Source organism: Anabrus simplex, chromosome 1 (assembly GCF_040414725.1).
Source record: "Anabrus simplex isolate iqAnaSimp1 chromosome 1, ASM4041472v1, whole genome shotgun sequence".
Taxonomy (NCBI): domain Eukaryota; kingdom Metazoa; phylum Arthropoda; class Insecta; order Orthoptera; family Tettigoniidae; genus Anabrus; species Anabrus simplex.
The window spans coordinates 625689071-625715318 of NC_090265.1; the positions used below are offsets into that span (position 1 = coordinate 625689071).

Below are 26248 nucleotides of genomic sequence, written 5' to 3' on the forward strand. Positions count from 1 at the left end.
TCTAAACACTATATAGTATACCTATAAATAATCTATAAATATAAAATAAAGAGTTCTGTCTGTACATTGCTCAGAATTTGAGAAGAATGGTATTTCTGTATCGGTCATGTTCATAGTAACAAGGAAATGCACTTTTCCATAATGTCTGCCTGTATGTATGTACACGAATCACAAGGAAATGGCTGAAGAGAATTTAATGAAAATCGGTATGTGAAGTCGGGGATGAGCCACCACAATCTAGGCTATAAAATGATTTTACTCTCGATAACTGCAGTCGCTTAAGTGCGGCCAGTATCCAGTAATTGGGGGGTAGTGGGTTTGAACCCCACTGTCGGCAGCCCTGAAGATGGTTTTCCTTAGTTTCCCATTTTCACATCAGGCAAATGCTGGGGCGTACCTTAATTAAGGCCACGGCCGCTTCCTTTCCATTCCTAGGCCTTTCCTATCCCATCGCCGCCTTAAGACCTATCTGTGTCAGTGCGACGTAAAGCAAATAGAAAAAAAAATACTCACGCTGAGTGAAATGGTAGTTTAGGGGAAGGCCTAAAATTTAATTCTCAAATATTTATATTATTAGTGGTCCTATCGATAAAGTCATATATAGAATTAAATTTCCGATCATTTATGTACATTGTTACTGTAGCGGCATTGATAACATAGATATTCATGAATTTGTATTTTTGTTGCCAAATCCATATCAACAGTGAGCCACGAGAAAATGGGTTAACAGAATTTAATGAAAGTCGGTATATAGAGTCGGGGAATAAGAAACTACAGTCTAAGTTATAAACAATTTTATTCGCCCTGGATGAAATTGTAGTTTAGGCAAAGGCACCTAAAATTTAATTTTTCAAATACCTATGTTATTGGTCTTATTGAAAAGTACTACATAACAAAAGTTATAGAGAATACAATTTCCGACCATTTATGTTTTATTCCATTTTACCATACCGACTATGATAAAAGTGGTATTTCAGAGTGTAAAGAAAACTAAATGTGAAGGCCTACAATATTGAAAGCGCATAACATTGCTCAACAATAACATTACACTGACCATTGTTTGTGGTGATGTTCTTTGTCTCTTATGCTGCCACTCAACTCCGATAGATGGGATTATTGCTGTGTACCGAGTATAACAGCATGATTGAATATTGGCAGGAAGCAGCTGGGAAGTTAGAAAACTTTCTTCTTTAGCATGTCATTACTCTGGTTCATACATTTTCTGATACTGTTCTGTGGTACGTAACTAGGGAATTCGATCCCGGCCCTTATTTCTAATCCCGGGATTTCGGGATTACACTTGGTCAGTCCCGGGATCCCGGGATTATCAGTTACAAATAAAAAGCAAGATATTCACACAGAAATCAGCTGTTTAATCAGCAAATCGAAATTTAGACAAAATAAACATATTTTACGGTATACACCTAGCTATTCTAATCACTCTAACTAATCAGACTTAGAGTCAGACTAACCAGATTTAAAATCACTTAGTCTCTATGTTAAAATTATTCTTCTCCAAGAATCAGTGAGATCTCTTTAAACTTACATAAAGTTTAAAAAAACCCTTATTACAAACTATGCAAATAAACTTTGGAAATTAACAACAATCTCTCTGAACATAGACTAAATAGACGACTTTCATGTAACAACATAATAAGTAGGTAGAAAGTTTCTTAGCAAAAAGTATTTAAAAGTAACATTAACCAGTCACACTTCACATTTCTCGTAAATATAAAGAAAACTAATTTAATAACAACATTCTAGTTTGAATTGCGAAAATATGATCTGAGAAATAACGCGTCCAGTGTCTCATCACCAAACCTGCTTCTCAATTTGTTGCACATATATGCAGCTGATGAGAAAGCGCGTTCAGGTTCGATGGAAGTTGGAGGAATCGTTAGTAAATACTTATAAACCTGCTCTAGGTTATAGCTCCGAGTAAAATTTGAAGACTCGTATAGGTTCATTTCTTTCTTAACAATCCCGGAAAATTAATTTTCATTTAATGCTTCAGGAGACAATTTTCATGCTGTTTTCTATTTCCAGGTGAAGTTTTTCTTTGAGCGTCAAATCAGTTTTTTCTGTATTTGTAGGCTCGACTTGCACATTTTGTTCTTCCTCTTCGTCTTTTTTTACCATTTAATCTCTCAATTAAAGAAACAATGTGTTTTTTATCAGGACTTTGCTCAGACCAGAAAATGTACGCTTTATTTCATCATCGAACGCCAACGCCACATTGTCACTATGAGGATTTTGTAGGTAGAAAAATACGCCATTCAACTGATTTCTTCGGCGATCTTTCATGCGCTTTTGTAAATGTATCTTGAATTTGGAAGAAACCTCGGAGCTATTGTCATTTAACTGCTGAAAAAGAAACTTACGGGCAGCACCAGTTGTGCATAAATTCGCATCAGTAGGACAGAGTGCTTCTACAATTAATTTGACTGGAGCCAAGACTTTAATGATTTCATCGATGAGCTCGAAATTGGACTCTTCCAACTGCACTGGACTATTGAAAGCTATAAGAGCCTTTTTGACGCTAAATTTCAAGAAGGCATTCATCTCACTCACACGGGAGAGGTAATGTACTAATGCACACATTGTGGTCAGACTTTCACGCACATAGGGGATGAACTCATGCGCTAAACGAGAACAGGCATTTACACACCGAAAAGACGCATAAATAACGCACTGAGAGTTTCGCTTCACGCAGTCTATTTTTACAAATTTTTTAAAATGATGTCAATCCCGAAAATCCCGGGATCCCGAAAACGTAATCCCGAAATCTACAGGATTGAAAATCGGTCGGGATCCCGGGATCGAATCCTCTATACGTAACTCACTGGTTCATCATAGTATTCCAGCTACTCAATCCCTACTCTGACGCGGTATACAATGAGCAGTGTACACTCTTAAGGCAGAGGGTCAAGTAGTAGTAGTAGTAGTAGTAGTAGTAGTAGTAGTAGTAGTAGTAGTAGTAGTAGTAGTAGCAGCAGCAGCAGCAGCATTAGCATTATGATCTGTTCTAGAATTACAATTTAGGCATATTCCAAATTATAGCACCACAATTCACTAAACTCAAAATTCAACCCTGAAAAGTGCCATTTCTTAAAAGGAGCTTCTTCCTCCTTTTTTTTATTTATTGAATTCTACGTTCATTTTAATCAAAATTAGTAGTGAAGAGGGGGTTTCTCCTCTGGCTTGGAGGATGATGATGATGATGATGCTGTTGTTTAAAGGGGCCTAACATCTAAGGTCATCGGCCCCTAATTGTACGAGTTAGACAACATGAGATAAGTGGAATAATAAAATGTATCCACTGACTACGGTTGAAAATAAATGGTGATGAAAAATGGACTATGAGATTAAGACAATCACTGGATCTAATTCGCAATGCCTTATGTTCTATTAAAAGAATAGAAAAAAGAGGTGATAATGGAATGAGGCATTGGCTGGACATTCAGATATATAGATACATAGAATTCAAGTTATGAGTTAAAATAACACATTAAAATACGCAACACGAACTACAATAGCGTCAATGGGATAAAAGCGCAGTCGACAAAAAATACACTAAGACAAGGACAATATTACACACGAGGAAAAAGACCACTATCCCTCATAAAACGGATGACAAAGTCTGCGGACTGCACTTCATCGTGCAGGATGAGAGAAATGGCACGTTGCACGTTGGAGGGTTGGTTTTTTTTTTGCTTTACGTTGCACCGACACAGATAGGTCTTATGGCGACGATGGGATAGGAAATGGCTAGGAGTGGGAAGGAAGCGGCCGTGGCCTTAACCAAGGTACAGCCCCAGCATTTGCCTGGTGTGAAAATGGGAAACCACGGAAAACCATTTTCAGGGCTGCTGACAGTGGGGTTCGAACCTACTACCTCCCGAATACTGGATACTGGCCGCACTTAAGCGACTGCAGCTATTGAGCTCGGTCGTAGGAGTTTTAGACTACCGCGCATACCGACCAGGTACACGCACTCCGTAAGGATGTGTACCATGGTAAGATGATCGCCGCAAGTACACAGCGGAGGGGGTTCTCCTTTCAATAAATGGCAGTGCATTAGTATACCGTGGCTGATCCGAAGACTACATAATACCACTGCTTCCCTCCAAGTAGCCCGAAGGGAAGTCCTCCATACCTTCGTTGTACCATTTTGTCACTCAGCTTATTTGGAAGAAGAGTGGGCTGCCACTCCATCTCCCAATGGGACATAACCAGATGTCTCAGCTGAGAGCGAATATCACTTGCTAGAATCTTGTAAGTCAACAGGGGTAGTGTTACTGCCTCCTTGGCAGCTTTATCTGCTAACTCATTTCCCTATACACCCAAGTGGCTTGGAAGCCACAGAAACGTGATTCTGGTGCCGGCATCCGAACACCCGGCCAGCATGTCCTGGATCCGCTGCACCAGAGGTTGCTGAGGGAAACAGGTATCAATAGACAGTAGCGAGCTCCAAGAGTCAGTACACGGAAGAAAGTGTCGGCGCTCATCGGACAGTGCGTACCGCAGAGCTTCACAGATAGCATAGAGCTCTGCTGTGTACACACTACAGGTTTCCGGGAGAGCAAAAAGAAACCTGTCAGTGTCGACAACGAACGCACAGCCCACTTTAGTGTCTGTTCGAGCCATCCGTGTAAACGATGACTGAACCTGGATACCGGCCAACAATGGACAAACAGCCTAAGATAAATTGAAAGGTGCCAGTGTGCACATCCAGGATTATTTCAGGACGTTTTACTACCCACGGAGGTACACCACTTGGTTGTCTGATAAGGCAAGAAACCGAAGGTACGTCAAACAATCTGTGACTGCTATCCAAGCATATTCCAACAGGCCGCGTTGCTCGAGGACAAGCAGCGTACAGCCGACGGAGTCCAATGTTGAATACACAAGGATAGCTTGGGTGAAGTGGCATCTGTCGCAAATTTGCAGCATGCGACAGAAGGAGCTGCTGGTGCCTCAAGTCTAAAGGTGGCACACCACATTCAGCGAGCAGGCTAGTTATGGGGCTTATTCGAAAACCTCCCGTCGCCAACCTAACCCCGCCGTGGCGGATACTGTTCAGTCTCGCAAGAACGCTTGGTCTTGCTGAGCCATATGCTGCACTGCCGTAGGCTAACCTGGATAAAATATGTGCCCAATAGAGTCGTAGGAGCACTGTGTGGTCAGCTCCCCAATTAGGGCTACTAAGAAACTCCAAGAGATTGAGCCCCTTGGTGCACTGAACTTTTAGCTGCCGCACGTGGCTCCCACGATAACGTATTCGAAAATGAGCCCAAGAAATCAGTAAGTGTCAACTACAGGAATAGCGATATTTCCTAAATAAAGTTCAGGAGGAGGGTGAAGAGTATGTAGGTGACAAAGGCGGACAACAGGGATCTTTGTGGTGGAAAACCGAAAGCCATGTTTGAAGGTCCACTGCCCCACTCTCCTAATAGCTTGCTGTAATTGAAGCTCTGCGACTGCCATATTACGCGAGCTATAGTGGAGAGCAAAAACGTCCACATATAGCGACGGTATTACTGTTGAACCAGCAGCACCAACAATACCATGTATGGCAATCGCGAACAGAGTAACTGTTTTTTTTTTTTTTTTTTTTTTTTTTTTGCTTACGCCGCACCCACACAGATAGGTCTTATGGCGACGATGGGACAGGGATGGTCTAGGAGTGGGAAGGAAGTGGCCGTGGCCTTAATTAAGGTACAGCCCCAGAATTTGCCTGGTGTGAAAATGGGAAACCAGGGAAAACCATCTTCAGGGCTGCCGACAGTGGGGTTCGAACCTACTATCTCCCGAATACTGGATACTGGCCGCACTTAAGTGACTTAAGCGACTGCAGCTATAGAGCTCGGTCAGAGTGACACTAAAAACCGATCCCTGTGGGACTCCATTTTAATGAAGGTGGTATTGAGAATATGCCCTCCCTACTCAGACACGGAATTGACAGAGGTACAAAAATTTTGCAATAAGTACCGGCAAGTGACCTCGGAATCTCGTCTGATGCAGGATTGAGAGGATACCATATCGCCATGTGGTATCATAGGCCTTTTCTAAGTCAAAGAAAACAGCTACCAAAAGCTGTTTGCAGAGAAACACTTCCTGGATATAGCTCTCTAGGGGTACCAAGTGGTCAATGGTCGAGCAAGCAGCTCGAAAACCACACTGGTACTCGGTCAAGAGTCCTTGTTTCTCAAGACATCACACAAGTCGACGATTTACCATTCTCTCAAACAGCTTACACAGGCAGTTTGTAAGACAAATGGGTCTGTAACTTCCTGCAGACTTAGGATCTTTGTCAGGCTTGAGGACAGGAATGACTATGTCCTCTCGCCACTGAGACGGAAAATAACCCTCTATCCAGATTCGGTTGAACACACAAAGGAGATATAGAAGACTATCCTCACTAAGGTGTTTCAACATCTGGTTATGGATATTGTCTGGTCTAGGACACGTGTCCTTGTAAAGCGGTAAGTTCCCACTCCATAAAGGGCAGGTTGTGGTACTCTGGAGCTTGAGAGGCAAAACTAAGGTGATGACGTTCTGCATCCTGCTTCAGGACGAGAAAATCACTATGGTAATTCCCGGAAGCACGTGAAGCAATCCTAATAATAATAATAATGCTATTTGTTTTACGTCCCACTAACTACATTTTTAAGGTCTTCGGAGACGCCGAGGTGCCGGAATTTAGTCTCGCAGGAGTTCTTTTACGTGCCAGTAAATCTACCGACACGGGGCTGTCGTATTTGAGCACCTTCAAATACCACCGGACTGAGCCAGGATCGAACCTGCCAAGTTGGGGTTAGAAGGCCAGCGCCTTAACCGTCTGAGCCACTCAGCCCGGCTGAAGCAATCCTGACTTTACGTCTGATCTTAGAGGATCGAATCAAGAAGGACAAGCCCACGTACATGGCATTCGTAGATCTAGAAAAGGCATTCGATAATGTTGATTGGACCAAGCTATTTATGATTCTGAAGATGATAGGGATCAGATACCGAGAACGAAGATTTATCTACAATCTGTATAAAAATCAGTTTGCAGTGATAAGAATCGAGGGCTTTGAAAAAGAAGCAGCAATCCAGAAAGGCGTGAGGCAAGGCTGCAGTTTGTCTCCTCTCCTTTTCAATGTTTACATAGAACAGGCAGTAAAGGAAATCAAAGAGAAATTTGGAAAGGGAATCACAGTCCAAGGAGAAGAAATCAAAACCTTGAGATTTGCCGATGATATTGTTATTTTATCTGAGACTGCAGAAGATCTCGAGAAGTTGCTGAATGGTATGGATGAAGTCTTGGGTAAGGAGTACAAGATGAAAAAAAATAAGTCCAAAACAAAAGTAATGGAGTGCAGTCGAACGAAGGGCGGTGATGTAGGAAATATTAGATTAGGAAATGAAGTCTTAAAAGAAGTAGATGAATAATGTTACTTGGGTAGTAAAATAACTAATGATGGCAGAAGTAAGTACGACATAAAATGCAGACTAGCACAAGCAAGGAAGAGCTTTCTTAAGAAAAGAAATTTGCTCACTTCAAACATTGATATCGGAATTAGAAAGATGTTTTTGAAGACTTTCGTGTGGAGCGTGGCATTGTATGGAAGTGAAACATAGACGATAACTGGCTCAGACAGAAAGAGAATAGAAGCTTTTGAAATGTGGTGTTACAGAAGAATCCTGAAGGTGAGATGGATAGATCGAATCACGAATGAAGAGATACTGAATCGAATTGATGAGAGGAGATCGATTTGGCTAAATTTGACGAGAAGAAGAGATAGGATGATAGGACACATCTTAAGACACCCAGGATTTGTTCAGTTGGTTTTTGAAGGAAGTATAGGTGGTAAGAACGGTAGGGATAGACCAAGGTATGAATATGACAAGCAGATTAGAGCAGATGTAGGATGCAATAGTTACGTAGAAATGAAAAGGTTAGCACAGGATAGGGTGGCATGGAGAGCTGCATCAAACCAGTCTATGGACTGATGACTCAAACAACAATTCCCGGAGCCAGATACATCCGCGAAATGACCAGCTAGATGGTTAGCAATCGAGAGTGGTTCAGTGATGTCACTGCCTGCAATGGAAATTCCCGGTACAGAAGATGATCCCTGAATACCCGAAATACGTCCAAGCTTAGTCCACACTTGAGATGATGGAGTATGTGACATCATAGACGACACATATCTCTCCCAAGAAGCTTTCTTACTTTAGCGAATAAGAACTCGCGCCTTAGCGCAGAGTTTTTTAAATGTTACCAAATTGACCACAGTAGGCTGCCTACGATAACGTTATTGAGCGCGACGGCATTCTTTGATAGCAGCTGCAATTTTGGCGTTCCACCAAGCAAGGAGTTTTCGGCGAGGAGTCCCTGAGAAGGAAGGAATGGATTCCTCAGCAGCAGAAAGAATAACTTGGGTGATATAGGTTATTTCCTCGCCGACGGTCCATCTGGTATAATCGTTAAAGACAGCTAGTGATGTGTACTTTGGAAATCAGCATGTTTAAGAATCCATCGAGGAGGAGCCTCGATGGATTTTTGTTTCAACAAAGTAAGGATGATGGGAAAATGGTCACTGTCACAGAGATCATCGTGTGTATTCCACCGAAACAGCAGAACCAACGTTCGGCTGCATAGACTTACGTCTATGCGAGAATATGTGCCGCAACGTACACTAAAGCGAGTTGGTTCCAATGTGTTCAAAACACATAAATTCAGCTCTGTTACTAATGCTTCCAGCCCTCTTCCCCGGAGGCAAGGCGTCTCAGAGCCGCACATGGGGTGATGGGCGTTAAAATCACCCAACGAGAGGAAGGGAGGTGGAAGCTGATCTATAAGATCAGTGACATAATTTATGTTAAGAGGCTGGCCTGGTGGAAAATAAGCGTTACACACTGTTACTATGACAGGCAGCGGTACCCGCGCCCCGCAACTGCTTCCAGTGGGGTCCTTAGAGGAACCTCTTAGCTATAGGTATCAGAACGAACAAAAATACCCACGCTACCATGCGCCCGGTGAGCATAATATCTGTCGAGTACAGTCTGAAATTTCTCAAGACCGTATGATGACATGGTCTGAAGTTTGTCTCCTGAATACAGACTATACTCGCCGCGTACTCACAAATGAGCTGACGCAACTCAGCAAGATGCCTGTCATAACCGTTACAATTCCACTGTAACAAAGCCAGTGTGGACTAGAAAATGAGTGTTAGGTTATGAGCGACAAAATGCTCGCAAACCTAAACACTATCTACATCTACATCCGTAAATGTAGAGGACAGCGCGACATCCATCCTGTCATCAACAGACGGCGGGGAAGCCGCCCAGAACATCGACGCTTTTCGGGGGCGAGCAGGTCCCCTACGAGGAGAGCGCGCAGGTTTGGGAGCAGGAGTACCTGCTGGCGCTGACTCATACCCTCCAGGTGGAGGGCATGATTTCCCTCCCGCAGGGGAAGTGCGGGAGCGCCCGGTATGGGCATTCTTCGCCGCCTTCTTTTCTTGTGAAGACGGTCTGGGAGATGATTTCCCAGCCCTGGTCGATGATGCCGCCTCCGCCGGCTGGGGCACGGCTGTCGCCGACCTCTTTGGAAGAGGGGAGACTTAGCCTACCCCCCTTGCTGTGCCAGCTTAGAACTGCCAGCCGGCACAAACTTCTGGTTGGTCGAAGGTGGGGTGGGGTGCTCTGAGGAGCAACAGTCGCCTTGGGCGCAACGCTCATCACGGGTAACGATGTCGTGAAAGACGAACTGGGAGACTCTGAGCTAGCATGCTGTAGTCGAGTGTACAGGCAAGTGTATTCGTGGAATTAAACTTACGGCATGCTTCCTGGTAGGAAAGACTATCCAGGGTCTTGATATGCTGGATTTTCTTCTCACTTAGATATGTCGGACAGTCCCGATCCTGAGGAGAATGAAGACCAGAGCAGTTAGTGCACTTGTACGGAGTTGTGCACTCCTCCACGCTGTGAGCTACTCGTCCACATGTACCACACGCAGACTGATTCGAACAATGAGATACCATATGTCTGTATCTCTGGCACTGATAGCATCGCATAGGAGGCGGGATGTAAGGCCTCACATCGCAACGATAAGTTGTTACCTTGACTTTCTCTGGTAACAGTGACAACTTGAAAGAGACAATGAAGGCACCAGTGGCAACGTCTTCACCGTTGACCTTGCACATAATGCGCCAGAAGTGTCTCACGCCACGATTCTTCATGTCTTCCATCCACTCGTCAGTGTTCAAAACAAGGTGACGGTGAAAGATAACTCATCACAAAGTTGATACAAGGAGTAATTTTAATACCACCTATTCAATACAATTTATTCCACTATTGTGTGGTTAAATACACATGGAAATTACCAGAAATTTGCGGGGTACATGTTTCGCCGACTGTTTATTGGGCATCATCAGCCTCAATCAATCTTAAAACACACATGGTCTTAGGAGTCATAATAATTTACATAAAACGTATTGAAGAATATTTACAAGTGTTAATACTGTGGATGCAAAATGTTTACAGTTCAAAAATATTGAATAAAACAGAACATATGCTAAAATCACTTTGAATTGAAACGTTCGCCCTTAAGGAATTCAATAGATTTTTGTGAGATTTTAAGCAAATTTAATCTTCAACCAAATCAAGCAAAATGCTCTTTCGATGTGATTAATATGTACCCAAAAATTCCGACTAGTGACACAATATAAGATACATGGAATATTTCAATGCCAAAAAACATAATAAATACTCGGCAATGAGCACCTACATGAAGGAAACTGGACATCAGTTCACTACAATAGAAAAAGATCTCACAATAATCAGGAATACAGGCAAAGGTAAACTTTTGAATGAATTAGAGAGTATTTACATTTTCTTGGACAGGACATATAATAATGATCATAATTTTAATGACGACACGGAAGCCAGAAGTCCGCTACAAATTTTAATGCCGAAGTTATTAAATACGGTCAACCCAAACCATAGTAAAGTCCCCCAGATATTTAAATCCTTAGAATTAAAGACTCCCTCTAGTTCGTTAAATACTAACCCCATACTTGCTCCTTCAGATAATGCCCCTCCTATACTGACAATATGTGAGACCCCGCCTACCAACACCCTCTCTTACCCTCAGCATTCCCCAGCGCCTCCACAACGTCGATACTACACTAGAAGTAGGAACTTCAAACAGACTAATGTTGCAGATACATCAGGACATAAGTTACATCTTGAGAATAAGTAAGTACACATTATTCAACATATAGTTTTCAGTGATATACTCTCGGCCTAATTTCCCGTCGTAAAGTTAGTTTTCCGTTTCATTCCAGATTGACAACATTGTTTACTACGGACATCCATGTCTGCACGAGGCATTTTCTGGTTACACGAAATTGTCACCCAACCTACCTTCTTTTAATTGGATATTTTTAGCAGCGTTTACGGCAAATTCTTCAATGTTTTTTAGCACTTCACGACATACTATGATTTTTATCCAACTTTCCAAGATGTCTTAATCTATACCGCCTCCAATTTGACTACATATTTTCAGCCTTATTTTAAATTTTAGCCTCAAACATGAGCAAATACTGTATCTTTTAACCGTCTTATTCTTGTCCTGTGACGCCTTATGTTTGATATTCTGTTCTTCAAATATAATATGTATTGTTCAAGCTTCTTATCAAAAAGATCCATTTCAGTGTCAGACATAGATTATTTTTTTAAAAACAATGTGTGACAATTACTTTTAAACGAACGTTTCAATTTTTCAAAGTGATTTTAGCATAAGTTCTGTTTTATTCAATATTTTTATACTGTAAACATTTTGCATCCACAGTATTACCACTTGCAAATATTCTTCAATACGTTTTATGTAAATTATAATGACTCCTTAGACCATGTGTGTTTTAAGATTGATTGAGGCTGATGATGCCCAATAAACAGTCGGCGAAACATGTACCCCGCAAATTTCTGGTAATTTCCATGTGTATTTAACCACACAATAGTGGAATAAATTGTACTGAATAGGTGGTATTAAAATTACTCCTTGTATCAACTTTGTGATTAGCTATTCTTCAATACGGAATAATGACGAGAATAATAGTCAGTAATGTAAGATAACTCCGTGAACCAGATTCAAGGATTTGTGCTCCTCAACTCTGATGGGGATTTCAAGAAAGTGGTCGCACTTAAGGAAGTGATCGGCTTGCAGTGCTGTACGAGTCTTCAAAAGTAAACTACCGTTACGCATTTCCCTGAGATCCTCAAGTTCGTCGCAGATGCCTTCAATGTGTCTACTAAAAAGGATCGATTTTACCAGCTTAAAATCATGCCCATCGGTTCTGGTAGCAACCAGAAACCTAGGGAAGCTGGATCCCATTCCTTCACGCTGCGCATGTTCCCAGGGAGTTGAACCTCTCAGGGAAGCAAAAGTTAAGACTGGTGGGAGACCACCTTTGGATGGGCGACTTCGTTTCGAAGCCATGCCCGAAATCATCCTCCCCGAATGCCACCAACTCCAATCAGGGGTCTCTGTAGCCGAACCACGCTGCCAAGGCAATATCCACCTGATCATAGCCGGTACTGCCCGGGTACCGATGTTGGACGATGCCTAATACGGTATGACTGAGGCAATGAGCACTAGGACTCCCTTCCTCCAGTCACCCACAATAGCATGTACAGAGCACTAAATATAGAGAAAAAATAAATAAATAGTTAATAATATGTCCCTCTGGCATTCGGCTGTGCAGGGACCTGTTGTTAGGCAGATACTACTGCAAGGGTACATGACGCTCCCATCCGCAAAATCCCTGGGTGGTCAAATGCGAGCTTTTGGGTGTAACTACACATAAGAGGCCTATCTCCGAGCAGCAAGCACATCAAAAATTTTGAAATGGTCTACAGGAAACCCTCAAAAAAAAAAAAAAAAAAAAAAAAAAAAAAAAAAAAAAAAAAAAAAAAAAAAAAAATTAATAAAGAGGGGACCATGGCCACATAATCCTTTTAGTCGCCTTCTGCGACAAGCAGGGAATACCTGTGAAGGTATTCAGCCCCTACCATCCGTGAGGTCGAACACATTGTACCAAACCGCAATCCATGTCCACGCCTAGGTTGCCCCTTTTAGTCGCCTCTTACGACAGACAGGGGATACCATTATTTATGAGCTTCATTTACGTACTGATAGATTACACAAATATGGAAAAGAAAGGATTCCACCTGATCGATACAATTTATTATACTTGTAGTTCTTACAATACCGGTTTCTGCCTGTTTGGCCGTCATCAGCTGGCTAATGTCGATGTTTTGCGTGAATTACATTACATTACATCTTTGATTGGCATATCCGGATATGTCTAATGGGGCATAAGTTATGATTTATCGTTTAAATTGCGGTATGGTAGTGTAAATGACCTTGATGTTTCAATATTGATTATAAAAACTTAACCTAAACTTAAGAGCTAATCAGTTGTACAAACACAGAAAACACATTAAAATATACTAAAAACATATGGAAAGCACTGATTAATTTATTTGCTTGTGTCTTGCACATGTCTTCTTCTTTCTAGGTAGAGTCTTATGGCCATGAATTACATCAGTTGATGCTAGTGCTCGTGAACAATAATATAAATAAGTCTAAAACTTGATGAGTTTTTGTACATATCTTGTGTATGCTTTCTTCTTGTACTTGTTGCGCTGTTAATCATAGATTTGCGTCGGTTGATACTATGATTGTAAACAATGATGGGATTCTATGATATATTCTATTTAGTTGGTTAATAGCTAGGTGAATTATAATAAAACACTTATCATTAAAAGGACCACTTTAGCTTCATAGTAGGTAAAATCTTCTTCGTTTGAGTTAGAAGCATAAGATAAAGACGTAGTCTTGTTTTGAGTATGATTAAAATTCTAACAGCGGTGGTAGTTCCTTTCCTGTCTATATTTGTGTTCTGGTATTATGTTTATCTGTAAAAGATAAATATGTTATGAGTGATGGATTGTGGACTGAAGGAATGCCTGAAGACGTGTGTGATTTAGAAAGTGTACTTCCTGCTGTTGTTGTGGTTGGGTAGTGTTCTGTTTCGGAACTCGCTGCGTTCTGCTGCAGGTCTCGGGCTTATGCCAGCTGTGAAGAGGGGTGTGGACGGAGGGGTAGGGGGATTGGTTATTGTGGGGACAGAGGTGGGGTTGGGAGTGTCGCTTAGTGGTATTGTGGAACGTGCTGTGTTCTGCTTATTGTTTTGAGGCAGTCGTTTTTTTGGATGGGAATGACTTTGTTAATATTGGTTTTTTCTGTAATATCAGTTATATTGAAATTGGGATTAGCGTACTGATCTAAAGAAATGTAAAACCCTTCTGTTATATTGAGCAGGGGGCCTTTGGGATTTATGTTTAATATTTTCATGTTATTTCGTTCGTGAAACTATGTTTATATTCTTCAATGTGCTGGCCTATTGCTGAGAAGTGGTTATGCTTTATTGCGTTTAGATGTTCATTATACCGGATTATGAAATTTCTGCTCATACGTCCAATGTAACTTGTTTCGCAATCATTGCATATGATGCGGTAAACTCCTGATTGGTTGTATTTGTTATTGTTGTTAACAGTTCTAACACTGTGTATGATATTGGAGCTATTGTACATGGTTTTAAATGCTATTCTTAAGTTGTACTTTTTTTAAACGTTAGTTACGGAGTATATGTGTGCGTTGTTGAAAGTGAATGATATGTAATCTTTCTTGGGTTTGTCTATTTTTGTTCATTTGATTTGGGTTGAGATTTAATTTTGTGTATAATTTTATTGACCATTTTTTTACTGTACCCATTGTGTTTGGCTATGTCGTAGTAGTTCATTATTTAAGTCTTCTTTCGTTAATGGTATATTAAGGGCTCTAAGTGTTATGCTAAAATTAGCTGCTCTTTCATGTACGTTGGGATGGATGGAATCGGTTTTTATGGTGTTTGAAGTGTGAGTGGGTTTTCTGTAGATTTTGCAGAATAGATGGTTTTCATGTCTGGTAATTGTTAGGTCCAAGTTGTTTAGGGAGCGGTTGTTTTTGATTTCTTTGGTGAATTTTATATGGGGGTCCAAAGTATTAAGTTTGTCTAATATGATGTTTCCATCAGTGGATCTGTTATCGATGATGACAGAAATATCGTCAAAAAGCCTACACCAGAAGAATATGTTATCTATTTTATTGATTGATGTGTGTTGTTGATTGATTTTGAAGTAAAGGAACTTGGTGCCTTCAATACTTTATTTGCATTTGATATGTCTTAATGATGCGATATCACAACTTGATGACGGACATGACTGTTGCATGTGTAACCATTTTTCAACAATACAAAATCATCCGACCAATCGGAAATAGGCTCGGAAAGTACCCCAACTTCAATTAATGAAATAAAGTTATAAAAATTGAAAGTCTCTTCATAACATTTTGCCCCCCTTGAAAGGAGTTCTTTCAACTAACTATTGTAATCTTATACCTATTGCAAAAATACTTAAATATTCTTAACATATGCATTAATACAAAACTCTATACATACATATTTTTATGATTAAAAGAAAATAATATTGAAATTATATCTTTGATGAACAAAGTTAGAGATATCACAGGAAATCTTTAATTCAGTTTTCCTTGTCATCCCCTTCAATGGGAAGAGGGCATATCTTCTTGATACTTCGGGTGAAAGTTCCACTAGCTGTCCGAATGGTGACAACCCTCATCTCACCATCTCGTCCAGGGTGAACTTGAACTAACATACCCCTAGGCCATTCTAGAGGAGGGATGTTGTCCTCAATTAACAGCACCAAAGAATCAACATCAATACGTCGATTGGTATCATGCCACTTGACACGTTTTTGCAATTCCTGCAAGTATTCTCGCTGCCATCTCTGCCACAACCGCTGCCGAATTTTCTGCAAATGCTGCCAACGTGACAAGCGGTTATTGGGTTCTCTCAACAAATCCCTTTGCACAGGTTGCACGATCAAGTCACTTAGAAGAAAATCTGCTGGTGTTAGGACTTCTAAATCATTTGGATCATTTGGCAAGTGAGTAAGCGTACGTGAATTTAATACAGCCTCCATATCACAAATAACAGTGTAGATTTCTTCGAAAGTTAGCACGCGTCCCTGTGTTTCAGTCAGCAAATGTCTTTTCATCACCTTTACAACTGCTTCCCACAATCCCCCAAAGTAGGGTGACCGGGGAGGAATGAAACTCCACTGTATCTGCTGCTGAGCGAGTGAGGAGGTAATGGTCGTTGACCCCTTTTCCAAAAAGGACTGGATATCTCGTCGTGCGTTAGCTGCTCCAATGAAATTCTTCCCAATATCAGAGAACAGCTGCTTGCACAAACCTCTTCTTGCCGTAAAGCGTTGCAGTACAGCTAAGAAAGCTTCGGTTCTTAGCTCCGACACCAACTCCAAATGCACTGCCTTGGTACTGAAGCATGTAAATACAGCTACATAACTCTTGTAAGTATGAATGCGGCCTCTTCTGTGGCTTTCTCTTACAGATATTGGACCTGCATAGTCCACTCCTGTGGTAACAAAGGGTCGAACAACTAACCTAACCCTTTCTTTCGGTAAATCTGCCATGCGTACCTCCGGAACGGTAGGATGGTAACAAAAGCACTTCAGACACCTTTTGACACTCTTTTTCGCTTCCCTTCTGCCGCTGATAGGCCAATATCGTTGTCGAGTTGCATGTAGCAGTTGCTCTGGGGGACAATGCTCAGACGATGATGTTCATTTTCCATGATCATTCTGGTGATGTGATGATTTGCTAGCAGAAGCACAGGATATCTCTGTTCTGATGTAAGGTCCAAAAAACGAAACCTTCCTCCAACCTTAATCAATCCGTCACTATCCAGAAACGGACTGAGTGACTTTAGAGAACTCTTATTTCGGAGGTCTTGATTATTAATTAAGCAATGTAGTACTTGAGGGAATGCTTCTAATTGTGTCCATCTTACTACCTGTTTCTCTGCTTTACAAGTTTCTTGTATTTCTAGTGAACCTTTTTTCCTTTCTGGTGGTTTGAGTTTGCAATTGTAAATGAATCTTTTACAATATGCTACTATATGGCTGATTTCGGAAATGATGAGAATTTATTCAGTAGAATGCTGGTTGATGTTGCTATCAACGTAACTGCTGTGACTTTCAGCTTTGGTAGTTCTGTTTCAAATTCTTCTGAATGCTCTGGTTGTTCACGTTGTGTGCGAAGCCAAGAAGGTCCACTCCACCAAAGCTTTTTGTCTTCGAGTTCTGCTGAAGTAATTCCCCTCGAGAGAAGATCAGCTGGATTTTCAGTCGAAGGAACATGCTTCCAGGAGGTTGCATCAGTGGCTTCTTGAATCTTTGCAATCCTGTTTGCCACAAATGTCTTCAGCAGCCTTGGCTCAGTGTTGATCCATCCCAAAACAATTGTACTGTCACTCCATAATCTGATCTGACCAATTTTTTCTTTCAAAGCACTCAATGTTGTTTTGACAAGTTGTGCAAGAAGAAGGGCTGCCTCCAATTCGAGTCTTGGCAACGAAATGGTTTTAAAAGGAGCTACTTTTGTCTTTGCACAAAGTAAATTGGAAATGTAGAGACCACTTTGCATTTGACAAACTGCATAAATGCAGGCTCCAACAGCCTTCTCTGAAGCAGCACTAAATCCAAACAAATCAAAAGAGCCAGAGTAATTCCCAGGATTTATGTTCCTCATAATCCTGATGTTGTTCAGTCTTTCTAATGATGTATAGTACTCGTTCCAAATCTGAAGATGCTCTCGAGACAATGGCTGATCCCATTCAAATCCATCTACCCATAAGTGTTGCATCAACAACTTCCCTTTGATCAGTACTGGACCCACGAGTCCTAGTGGATCAATAATCTGTGCGATTTTGGAGGCGACTTCTCTTTTGGATCTTGGTGACTGTTTTGTCAGCTCAACTCGCAACTGAAGGCAATCTTGTGCTGAGTCCCAGAGGAGTCCAAGAGTCTTACTAGCTTCACCTTTGTCTAAAACCAGTAAAGTCATTTCGTTGCTTTTGCTCTCCAAATCCTGCAAGATCTCTTTGCTGTTGGACCTCCATTTCCTCAAATGCATTCCACCACTCTTGAGAATATTTTGTATTTGCCGCCATAGCCCGATCACGTCTTCTAGAACGCCTTCTCCACTTAAGCAGTCATCCATATAAAAATCATCGCAAATAGCCTTTGCTGCTGCTGGAAATTCATTTTCATGAAGAGTAGCCAATTCATTTAGGCATCTCATGGCATGGTAAGGTGCTGATGCTGTTCCATATGTTACCGTATTCAACTGATAAATCCTCACAGGGGCTGAAGATACCTCTTTCCACAAAATCTGCTGTAATGCTCGATCTTCAGGATGGATGAGGATTTGCCGAAACATCTTTTCCACATCTGCCGTCATGACGTACTTATGGCTGCGAAATCTAAGTACAATGTGAAAAAGATCTTGCTGTAAATTAGGTCCTGTCATGAGCTTGTCATTGAGTGATGTCCCGAGAGATGTCTTTAATGAGGCATCAAATACCACTCTGACCTTTGTGGTGTCACTATCTCGATGCACCACTGGTTGATGGGGTATGAAGTATGAATTTGGTAAATCTTGATTTTAGTTTGTTTCAATCAAGGTCATATGCGCTATTTTTTCATATTCATCCATGAAATCTGCATAACCTGTCTTGAAATCTGGGTGTCTGCTTAATCTCTTGACTAACGATTCTAGTCTGTTTACTGCACGTTTTCTTCATTCTCCGAGGATGACATCCGCCTTGATAGGGAGCCTTACGATGAATCTACCTGTTTTATCTCTCGAAACGGTGTCCGTGAACTGTCTTTCACATATTCTTTCCTCTGATGTGTAATGTTGAATCTCCGGAATTGCTTGTTTCCAGAATTTTTCCATCTGATCTGATAACTGTTGATTGCTAATTTTCATGCATGTTGTTGTTGATCCTTGTTTGTTCTCAAAAACTTCACCGCCTATAATCCAGCCTAATCGGGTTTTTTGCAGAGCTGGTTGTACTTCAGCTCCATTCTTGGGTGGACCTATCATTATTTTCCAATAAAGTCCTGCACCAATTAATATGTCTATGTCCCCAGGCTTGTTGAATGTGGGGGTCTGCCAAGCAAATGTTCTTTGGAATAATAATTTTGTCCTTGATCTCCAACTGTGACAATCGTCCTGTTATAGTTGGCAAAACTAGAAATTCTGCTTCCACCTCAAATCCATCATTCCTTGAAGTGAGGTGTACTCTCATAATCCTTTTTGTTTCCACTTTGGAACAATCTACTCCAATGATATGTGTGTTTGTCTTGACATTCGGTAAACCAAGTTTCTTATACAGACCTTCCTTTATCAGATTCGACTGAGATCCCGGAACCAATAAGGCTCGGCATGTCATTCTTCTTCCGTGAACATCCTTCACATCAATTAAAGCTGTTGACAAAAGTATTTGAGATGTTATTCCTTTCACCAAGCTCACATTGAGCGAAACAGGTGAATGCTGAGATTCGACACACAGGTTTATGGGCACTTTATTTTCTTTAACATTTTGTTTCTGTTTGTCATCTTCCTCAGCATGTAAAAGTGTGTTGTGAAGAAATCCACATTTCTTGCATTTTGATCCTCTGCAATTTTTTCAATATGTCCTGGTTTCAAACAGTTATGACACTGTCCTTTTTCTCGGAGCAGTTTTCTTCTGTCTTCAACTGATCGCTTAATTTTTCACATGTAAAAATGGGGTGACTTCCACCACACAGATTACAGCTTGCCTGGGACTTCGTCATAACTTTCTTGCTAGGTTGTTTGGCCTTCGGATTTGCCTTCGTGTTCATTGCCTTGGTTTTGTTATGATTTAACAGCATATATGATCGGGAACGCTCAGTTAAAAATTTCAAGAAATCATCCAACGTTGGCATCTTCTTTGGAGTGTTGCCTTTCACCCTTTCCTGCCAGTCTCTTTGCTCAATGAAATCCAGCTGCTGCTTCAAAAGAAGTCCATAGCTCTTCACATTTTTTAATTCTAAACTTCGACTCTGATTTTGACACGTCAGCTGTAATCGACTTTATTATTCTTGTTAACGTGCCTTTTACTCGGCCACGCGATTGTTTCAATTTCGTTAGTTGCGACATATTGAAATTAAGGTTATGCAGTGAAAGTTCGAAGGGATTGTGTGAAGGTTATTTATAAGTTCAAAGGAATTGTGTTGCTGAATTGAGGTTATATGACAAAGGAATTTGGATCTTTTATATTTATGACAACAAGAGGATCAATGGACTTCAATTATTATTTTATTATTATTATGCTGATCAGTGCATGTTTATGTTACGAAAACATGCGCTAAGGGAAAGAGGCTAGAATCTAAGAGAACCGTATGTATAGCAAAGATGGTCTATATGTCAAAGAGACTCATGGTCTCACGGAGATTCTTGCATTGACACTATAAATTGAGGATAATTATGTTCACCTTTTCAATACAAATACAATGTGATGTCATTAACACATCACGAATTTATTACCTTTCAAAAAATTGAATCCTCAATTTGTAGTGTAAATCTAGATTCAATACGGACCAAAATGTTCTTAACTTTAAATTCTTGCATTGAGCAATGAGAAGAATGTAAATCTTGAAATCTTGTCTTTACTTCTTTGGATGTACTATGTACATAACCTCGAATCGTACTTGCCTGATTACTGATTTATGCTGCACTCCATTGAAGTTGTTAGCCTCAGCGGTCTGATTTTCGTTATGAACAAGAATGCAATATCCGTGAATGATTCCACGAATTCAAGATGTGTTGCATTTTTACTCCGCTTCTTAATCTCAATTGCGACGCATTGTTTTCACTTCTGCATTTCACTTTTCATGATCTTGCTTGTATTGAACATCTCAGGTTATTGAGAGCTGTGCTGTTGGGCGCCAATGATGTTGATTGATTTTGAAGTAAAGGAACTTGGTGCCTTCAATACTTTATTACATTTGGTATGTCTTAATGATGCGATATCACAACTTGATGACAGAAATGACTGTTGCATGCATAACCATTTTTCAACAATACAAAATCATCGCACCAATCAGAAACAGGCTCGGAAAGTGCCAACTTCAATTAATGCAATAAAGTTATCAAAATTAAAAGTCTCTTCATAACATGTGTTCTAGGTGGTCTATGTAAATTTCAGCTAATATGCCTGAGGCTGGGGATCCCATAGGTAGGCCCTGCTGTTGATAAATGGTGTCGTGAAATTTAAAATAATTACTGATTAACAGCATGACAAGTACAAGAAGAAAGCATACACAAAACGTACAATTAAACTCATCAAGTTTTAGACTTACTGATATTATTGTTCACGAGCAGTAGCATCAACTGATGTAATTCATAGCCATAAGACTCTACCAAGAAAGAAGAAGACACGTGCAAGACATAAACATATAAATTAATCAGTGCTTCACATATGTTTTTAGTATATTTTAATGTGTTTTATGTGTTTGTACAACTGATTACCTCTTAAGTTTAGGTCAAGTTTTTATAATCACAATTTAAACCTCAAGTTCATTTACACTTACGTACCGCAATTTAAACGATAAATCATAACTTATGCCCCATTAAACATATCTGGATATGCCAATCAAAGATGGCATCTCCCTTCTAATGTAATTCACGCAAAACATCAAGATTAGCCAGCTGATGATGGCCAAATAGGCCGAAACCGGTACTGTAAGAACTACAAGTATAATAAATTGTATTGATCAGGTGGAATCCTTTCTTTTCCATATATAGGCGGGGGATACCTAGGTGTATTCTACATGTGCGTCCCCCACCCACAGGGGGTCCTGTGTAGTGATTTGAGATTTTCTGACTCATCAGGTACTTCTAGGAAACATCATAGTTTTTGCCCTGGGACTCTTCACTATTCGACCCACCCCCAAAGACTAAGAGTGTTCACGGATCACGGCTGTCTGTGGCCTGGTCATTCCAGCTCTGGAACTTTGGACTGTTACATTGGCAGCGTAGTACTGCTTGTTAAAAGTGAGAAAATGTGTGGTTTTTTATTTGATCAAGTATTTCATGTGAAATCATTGCTTTTACTCACGCCATTCCTACTGACGTCATTGCAATGACCTATGTTAATTTCAGTTGGCAAAACCACTAACACAGTCTTTCTGAGGATGTAAAAAGGCAGGTGGAGAGTGAGTGTCTGCCATTATCATGTAATTCCACAAACTAATTGTAACTGATGGTAGGCAAGCGGGCCTACCATTACAATGAAAATCCCCTAACGCAGTCTTCATATGAGAAAAGATATTTGGTGATTTCTCCGTCACGTTTCTAGGGTAATGTTAAGAGCTATGCAATTTAATACAGTCTTGCTCACAACGTATACTCTACCTAACCTACTATTCTGTATACAATGTAGAATTCCGTAGCAAAGCACGGGTACATCAGCTAGTTGGCTACTAAAGTTACTTTCTTGTTTTGGTAGGGAAACATTCAGTAGACCCTCCTGTAATTAGAACCTATCTGAAATAAAATGAACACTTTCTTCAATTCTTCCACTTCATTCCAATATTACACTAAAATGAAGACTGAACAGCTACCTGGTAGGAGAACATTTTAACACTAAAGTGAAACCTGGCTTTTATACAAGCATTTAACACAACTGGCTAATCAAAGTACAAGAATTTGTAATCATTGTAACTATTTGTTTTCCCCACATATAAATACAAATACCTAAAAGATGTTTACCCCTTCCAAATTTTTCCACCTCATACGAATTTAAGGCAGGTGTTCTCCCTGTCACCATGCAATATTCCTGTCAAATAACCCTAAACCTAAGGCTAGGACACCAACTGCTAGTTGACTGTCCCAATCATGATATCCTGCCATCTTATTAAACAACCATTAATGAGTTATTGAGACAGTCCAAATTTCTTTCAATGCACTTTTCTGAAAATATGGAACATGTACTACGAACTTGCTCAGTATAAGTCCAGGATATTTATTCAAATAAATCTTTGAAGGTGTCCACCTTCTCAATACAATTTATTTTTCTTTATTAACATCAATTCAGTTGTTGGGACATGTTTCGACCTTACTTAGGGCATCTTAACTCAAAATCTTCAATTACAACCAGAATTCTGGTTAATTTTTTTTTAAATTTAAAACTGTTTAGTTAATGTTATTTTTAAATTTCTTGTTTAAAAATACATTAAAGTACCCATTTGATTAGAATAACTACTTGTGTAAAAAAAAGAATGCATTGAGACAATGTTAATCCTTAAATAAAAGTTCTGGGATACACAAACTGACTATGAATTTAACATTGCTGAATCACTTGGGTAGTTATTTAAATTCAGTCTTACTGTCTATTAATATGGTGGTTGTTACTTGGACATGTATTCTTGATGATACACTTTAATGTTTATGTTCGAAAACTTTTAAAGGTGTTCTAACAGCTCCACTTCTGTTAACTCTTATTGAGAGAAAATACGTAAAGTGGATATCCGTATATATACTGTCAGTTTGAATTTGTAAATAGTTGACTAAATTGACCTGTTTGATATTACATTCTCTGTTTAAAAGGGCTATTTCATAACAGTTTATAAAAATAACTTTGAAACATTGTTGATTTTAACTGTCATGTTTCGATCCCATGTCACCTCCGTAAATTCAGATTTATGCAAGTAACACGAGTCCATAAAAATTTTTGTCACGTTGTTTATAGATGTTTTGCTGTTAAAGATGTGAGCTGCTTGTTGTTGGCGAGAGTCGAACCAGAGACTACTCGATGTGTTCATATAAATGATGAATTTAGGAACTTCGATATGAAGAACGGAGTTGAATTGGGTGTCCCTTTCTCTCTCTCCCGACTTGCTTGTCTAGGTGACACTACCAGATCGACTGGCTGTACTTGAGCCTGCTCACCTCGTGTTGTATCTGTGTACTGTCTGCGGGAGAGGGGAGGTAGGGGAAGGGGAAGGGCAGGCGGACGGTGTATTGGCTGGTCTTGGAAGACTATTCATTGTGGGTGGGACTTTCTTACGAAAAGACTTATTGACGTTTACAAAAGTACTCTCCCTTATTTTCATTATCTTTAGTAGGCCTAATTGTGGAATGAAATCGTATAGAGCGGTTTTCGTGTCTATTGTGTCATTCAAATTAAGGTGGCAAAAAATTGTATGTACTCATTTTACTTGCATAAATCTGAATTTACAGAGGTGACACGGGATCGACAATATGACAGTTAAAATCAACAATGATTCTAAAGTTATTTAAAAAATCTGTTATGAAATAGCCCTTTTAAACAGGGAATGCAGTATCAAATAGGTCAATTTAGTCAACTATTTACATATTCAAACTAACAGTATATATAGGGATATCCATTTTACGTACGCTCTCTCAATAAGAGTTTACGGAAGTGGAGCCATTAGAACACCTTAAAAAGTTTTCCAAGAAAGAACCACCATATTAACCCCTTAACTGGTTTTGACGCCTAAAGGTGTCAACAGCTGTTGCACGAGTATTGGGTTTGCTATTTTTTTTTTAATTTTTTTTTTTACGTAGCACCGACACAGATAGGTCTTATGGCGACGATGGGATAGGAAAGGGCTAGGTACAGCCCCGGCATTTGCCTGGTGCGAAAATGGGAAACCACGGAAAACCATCTTCAGGGCTGCCGACAGTGAGGCTCGAACCCACTATCCCCCGATTATTGGATACTGGCTACACTTAAGCGACTGCAGCTATCGAGCTCGGTAGTATTGGGTTTGACGCCTTTAGGCATTCTTGTAATTCTAAATGTGTTCTTGCGTAGGGTTAGCTGCCTAGGCGTCTGGCTATTCTTAATCACTTCTGACATCTACTACTGTAACTTAAAACTAATTCCATTCATATTAGATGTGATTATTGCTGTCCTATTCGTTTTTATCCGGTCTCACGCCAGTCGGGTAGTTGACGCCTAGGCGGCAGTCCGACAGCTGTCTCGTGTTGCCTCGTATGGTACGCGCCAAATTCTTCGTAAAGAATTTATTTGTGTATATGTACTTTGAAATTACTAAATTTGCGAGTTGTTGTTACGATACAGTTGTTCTGCAAACTCCATTGTCCATGTTCTGGTAACTTTCAGTAAATTGGTCTGTGTATCGTGGTAAAATGTTCCGTATGACTTGAACTTTGCTGGGTTAGGAAAGACGTTGGATTATCTGAGAACCCACCGACCGGAAGTAGGAATCACTCAAGAAAACATTATGTTGTGTGCCTGTCAAACGAGAGGCGACGGGAAACGGTTTACTGCTGTGAGGAATGTGACGTGGCACTTCCGTGCTTGCCCGTGCTTCCATATTTACCACACTGTGCGCAATTTCTGAATGACCTATGAACCAGAAAGTATGTAGAACCTATTGATGCATATCTGAAAACTTGAAAAAATATCATGATAATGAAAGGAGCACTTTTTATATTCACTTTTGTATGAACACATTGTGTATATATTTACGGGTTTACAAGAAAAACGGTAATAGCATAATGCTATTGAATTTCTACTATTATTTATTTACATATTTTACGCCCACATTGGAGCACTTAAATCAATAAATTTGAGTTTAATTTCTTCTTTTTCTTCTCCCAGAACTTTCTCATCCTCTCCGACCTGGAAGCCCTTTGTGTGTCCGATATAGTATATTGTTTCTGTTCAACCGTTTTTAGTTTGAGACTTCTGCCTTTTTTTCTTCAAAATCCTCTTCTCTTTTCTGTCTTTGATTTGTTGCCGAGTTACACCCAATTCTTCCAAATCATCCTGAACTTCTTTGAACCAATTATTATTGATTTTATTTTTAAAAAAATAATCAAATAGTTGTTTCAATATCTTGGTGTCTGGTAATCTTGATATGTGACAGAAAAAGGAAATTCTTCTTTTACGCTAATTTCTACTATATGACTAATAATTTAAATAAATCGAGTAAAATATAATATTTTTCTGTTGAGTGTTTACATCTGCCACACGCTACTGTACCCATTCCAAAAGTGCATGTTGCGCTGAATAATTACCCACTGGCTGGTTGACGTTATGAAACTATTCCCCAGTTAAGGGGTTAATATACAACAAGACTGAATTTAAATAACTACCCAAGTGATTCAACAGTGTTAAATTCATGGTCAGTTTGTGTATCCCAGAACTTTTATTTACGGATTAACATTGTCTCAATGCGTTCTTCT

The 26248-nt window shown here is 40.0% G+C and overlaps 1 protein-coding gene across 1 annotated transcript in view; it reads right to left on the reverse strand.

Moving 5' to 3' along the window:
* The window catches only part of LOC136871206 (coiled-coil domain-containing protein 6), a 151207-nt gene that overhangs the window by 93632 nt on the left and 31327 nt on the right, over positions 1-26248 (reverse strand). The window lies entirely within an intron of this gene.